The sequence below is a fragment of the Phoenix dactylifera genome, chromosome 10 (genome assembly GCF_051530095.1).
Source record: "Phoenix dactylifera cultivar Ajwa chromosome 10, Ajwa_hap1_PhDact_Kaust_v1.1, whole genome shotgun sequence".
NCBI classification, from domain to species: domain Eukaryota; kingdom Viridiplantae; phylum Streptophyta; class Magnoliopsida; order Arecales; family Arecaceae; genus Phoenix; species Phoenix dactylifera.
The window spans coordinates 287,501-292,500 of record NC_143199.1 but is presented as its reverse complement, the minus strand read 5'-3'; positions in this window follow the sequence as shown (position 1 = coordinate 292,500).

Genomic DNA, 5,000 nt, shown 5'->3' with positions numbered 1-5,000 from the left:
GCCGCGAGGCGACGGACTTGTGCGGAGTGGAGCGGAAGTCCCGCCGCGGCAGCAGCAGCCCCCCCTCCCTACCACCCCGGCGGGGCATCCGCCCAAGGCCCACCCCAAGCGTTCCAAAGTACCGAGGAGCGTTGCAAACGGGAACGGCCCGGACACGCGTCCCGGTCTCACGGGATGCGCGTCCCGGTCGCACGGGTCGCGCATCCCGGGAGGGCCGACGGAGGAAGCCGGCGCACGGCCGCCGCGCGGACGGCCGGCGGCGGCGCCCATGCGCCGGGGCCTCGGCGGGCGCGTGCCGGCTCCCTCGGGGACGAACGGTGCCGGGCGCGCCCGCCGCGAGGCGACGGACTTGTGCGGAGTGGAGCCGAAGTCCCGCCGCGGCAGCAGCCGCCCCCCCTCCCTACCACCCCGGCGGGGCATCCGCCCAAAGCCCACCCCAAGCGTTCCAAAGTACCGAGGAGCGTTGCAAACGGGAACGGCCCGGACACGCGTCCCGGTCGCACGGGATGCGCGTCCCGGTCGCACGGGTCGCGCGTCCCGGGAGGACAGACCGAGCAAGCCGAGGTGCCGCTCACGGCCGCCGCGAGGGACGTACGGCGCCGGCGCCCGCGCCCCGTGGCACGGCCTAGAGCGTGCCCCCCTGCCACCCCATCGGGGCATCGGCGCAAAGCCCACCGCGGGGTAGATAACCGAAGGCAACGAGGGACGGTGGATGCACATATCCGAGCAGTGGCGATAGGGCCGGAGGGAGCACCGACAGGGCCGTGAGATTTTAAAGTACCGAGGGAATTTGCAAACCGGGCCCGCCCCTCCCCCCATCCATCGCACGCCGATCGGGGGTCCGGCGCCCCGCGGGGGGCTGCCGGCATGCGCTCCCGGTGCAGGCATCGACGAGCCGCCCGCGACCTCCACTCGGGTCCGAGCCCCCAAGCGCGGATGCCGAAACGCGCCGGCCGCGGCAGCCCCACCCCTGCCACCCCATCGGGGCATCGGCGCAAGGCCCACCCTGGGGTAGATAACCGAAGGCAACGAGGGACGGTGGATGCACATATCCGAGCAATAGCGATAGGGCCGGAGCGAAGACCGAGGGGGTCGGGGGGTTTTAATGTTCCGAGGGAAGTTGGAAACGGGGCCCGCCCGGACGCCCGTCCCTCGCACGCCGATCGGGGGTCCCGCACCCCGCGGGGGGCTGCCGGCATGCGCCCCTAGTACAAGCATCGACGAGTCGCCCGCGACCTCCACTCGGATCCGGCGGCGCACGCGCGGATGGCGAAACGCGGCGGCCGCGGCTGCAGCCCCCCTACCACCCCGTTGGCGCGTCGGCGCAAAGCCCACCCCGGGGAGGATAACCGAAGGCGACGAGGGACGATGCATGCACATATCCGAGCAAATACCGAGAGGGTCGGGGGGAAGACCGAGAGGCAAGGGGTGTTTAGAGTACCGAGGGAAGTTGCGAAAGGGGCCCGCCCGGACGCTCGCCGCTCGCAGGCGATCCGGCGGGGCGCACGGAGGGCGCCGCCCATCGCCGGAGCTTGCTCGGTCATCTCTGCCGCACGGACACGTAAGCGCCGCCGCGCAAGGTTCGGCCGGCGGGGCGGACGGTTCGCCGCCGCAGGCCTTTCCCGCAGCCGGAATGTGGGCCCGGCGTTGCGCGCCGGCGGGCCGCGCAATCCGCCGGGGCGCACGGCGGGCGCCGCCCGTCGCCGGGGCTTCGCTCGGTCATCTCGGCCGCACGGACACGTGCGCGCAGCCGCGGAAGGTTCGGCCGGCGGGGCGGACGGTTCGCCGACGCAGGCCTCTCCCGCGGCCGGAACGCGGGACCGGCGTTGCGCGCCGGCGGAAGGCGCGATCCGGCAGGGCGCACGGCGGGCGCCGCCCGGGCTTCGCTCGGTCATCTCGGCCGCACGGACACGTGCGTGCCGCCCATCGCCGGGGCTTCGCTCGGTCATCTCGGCCGCGCCGCCACGTGCGCGCCGCCGCGGAAGGCTTGGCCGGCCGGGCGGACGGTTCGCCGCCGCAGGCCTTTCCCGCAGCATGCGCCCCTTCGCCCGAACGACCGCGGGACTCCGGTACGGCCTAGCCGTCGGCCGCCCGGCTGCAAGCCGTCGGGGCCGCTCGATCCCCGTCGCGTGCCGGCCGCCGCTCGGGCCAGCCGGCCGGCTGCCGCACGTAACCTCTGACCTCATCAGCGGTCGATCCGCACCGCGCTGGTCTTCGGTGCGGACCCGTCGGGGCCGTGCCGCGCCGGCCGTCGCATCCGGTTCCGCAGGCGCCGCCCGGTTGCCTCCCGCCCTCGTGCGCTCGCGCCGGCCGGGCGACGCGGTGCCCGCGGGACTCGGGCATGGTTGAGCCGTCGGCCACCCGGCGGCATGCCGCCGCCGCTCCGCGCCGCGTGCCGGCTGCGCTCCTCCCCGCGCCCGTCCGCGGGCGGGCCCGCCGCCGCTCGCGCCGGCCGGGCGACGCGGTGCCCGCGGGACTCGGGCATGGTTGAGCCGTCGGCCGCCCGGCGGCATGCCGCCGCCACTCCGCGCCGCGTGCCGGCTGCGCTCCTCCCCGCGCCCGTCCGCGGGCGGGCCCGCCGCCGCTCGCGCCGGCCGGGCGACGCGGTGCCCGCGGGACTCGGGCACGGTTGAGCCGACGGCCGCCCGGCGGCATGCCGCCGCCGCTCCGCGCCGCGTGCCGGCTGCGCTCCTCCCCGCGCCCGTCCGTGGGCGGGCCCGCCGCCGCTCGGCCTAGCCCCCCGGCTGCCGCACGTAACCTGCGACCTCGTCGGCGCTGGATGCGCGTCGTGACAGTTTTCGGTGGGGCGCCGCGGAGGCGCCGGGGGCCCATGCGACGGGCCAGGGGGCGAACGGAGGGCTCGGTCAGCCCTAACAGGGGACCGGCGACAAAGGAGCGGTCGCGCAAAGCTTCGTAAGGGACCCAGACGACGGGCCTACCGATCCGAAGCACCGCGCACGGACGCGCAGCGGGCCCACGACGGGCCGACACGGAAGGCCCGCCGCCAAGGCCGCAAAACCGACAAAGGAACCCACGGGGACGCACCAGAGCGGGCAAAGCTTTCACCGAACGGGACGGGACCGAGCCCCCGCAACAGGCGAGGGCGACGGATCCGACCAAGTAAGGCCGATCCCGCTCCACGCACGCGCGGCCGCAGGAACTTCGTGAGGGACGGGACGACCGGCCGACCGAACCGAAGCGCCGCGCACGGCCGCCGCGAGGGCCGGCCGGAGGCATAGACCGAGCGCCGCGCCAGCGGAAGGAGCGTGCCGGCTCCGTCGGGGACCACCTGCGCACGGTCCGTCCGAGCGAGCCGACGGACCGGTGCGGAAGGCCCGGCGCCGAGCCCGCAAAACCGACAAAGGAACCCACAGGGACGCACCAAAGCGGCCCAAGATTTCACCGAGACGGGACCGAGCCCACGCAACATGCGATGGCGACGGATCGGACCAAGTAAGGCCGATCCAACTCCGCGCGCGCGCGGCCGCGAGCACTTCGTGAGGGACAGGAAGACCGGCCGACCGAACCGAAGCGCCGCGCACGGCCGCCACAAGGGCCGGCTGGAAGCGTAGACCGGGAGCCGCACCAGCGGAAGGAGCGTGCCGGCTCCGTCGTGGGCCAACTCCGCGGGGCCCATCCGAGCGAGCCGACGGGCCGGCGCGGAAGGCCCGGCCGAACCCGCAAAACCGACAAAGGAACCCACAGGGACGCACCAGAGCGGACAAAGATTTCACCGAACAGGACGGGACCGAGCCCACGGAACATGCGAGGGCGAAGGATCGGACCAAGTAAGGCCGATCCAACTCCGCGCGCGCGCGGCCGCGAACACTTCATGAGGGACGGGAAGACCGGCCGACCGATCCGAAGCACCGCGCACGGCCGCCGCAAGGGCCGACCGAAGGAATAGACCGAGCGCCGCACCAGCGGAAGGAGCGTGCCGGCTCCGTCGTGGGCCAACTCCGCGGGGCCCATCCGAGCGAGCCGACGGGCCGGCACGGAAGGCCCGGCCGAACCCGCAAAACCGACAAAGGAACCCACAGGGACGCACCAGAGCGGACAAAGATTTCACCGAACGGGACGGGACCGAGCCCACGCAACATGCGAGGGCGAAGGATCGGACCAAGTAAGGCCGATCCAACTCCGCGCGCGCGCGGCCGCGAAAACTTCGTCAGGGACGGGACGACGGGCCGACCGATCCGAAGCGCCGTGCACGGCCGCCGCAACGGCCGGCCGGAGGCGTAGACCGAGCGCCGCGCCAGCAGAAGGAGCGTGCCGGCTCCGTCGTGGGCCCGCTGCGCGTGGCCCATCCGAGCGAGCCGACGGGCCGAATCCCTCGAGGACGAACGGTGCCGGGCACGCCCGCAGCGAGTGCCCACGGCGGGCTTGTGCGGAGTGGAGCGGAAGGCCCGCCGCGGCGGCAGCAGCCCCCCCTCCCTACCACCCCAGCGGGGCATCCGCCCAAAGCCCACCCCAAGCGTTCCAAAGTACCGAGGAGCGTTGCAAACGGGAACCGCCCGGACATGCGTCCCGGTCGCACGGGATGCGCGTCCCGGTCGCACGGGTCGCGCGTCCCGGGAGGGCCGACGGAGGAAGCCGAAGTGCCGTGCGCGGCCGCCGCGACGGCCGGACGGCGGCGGCGCCCGTGCGCCGCGGCAAAGGCGGGAGCGGCCCGGCTCCGTCCGGGGCGCCGCGAGCTTCGGTCGAACCTTTGCCGTGACTCTTCGCAATAGGCCAAGCCCATTCACACTTGGCCAAGCCTAGGCCAAGCCAAGGCCTCCAATGCTTGGCCAAGTGCCTCCAAGGTCGGCCAAGACGGTGCCCAGCGTGCCAAAGCCATGGCATGCCCATGCGCGGCCCAAGCCGCGCCCATGAGCCCCAGCCGCACGCGGCCGCGCGCGCCCGCGCCCAGGCCACGGCCGCGCTGCGCGCCTGGCGCGCGCGCCCGCGCCCAGGCCACGGCCGCGCCCAGGCCCCGGCCGCGCCGCGCCCGCCCAGGCCCC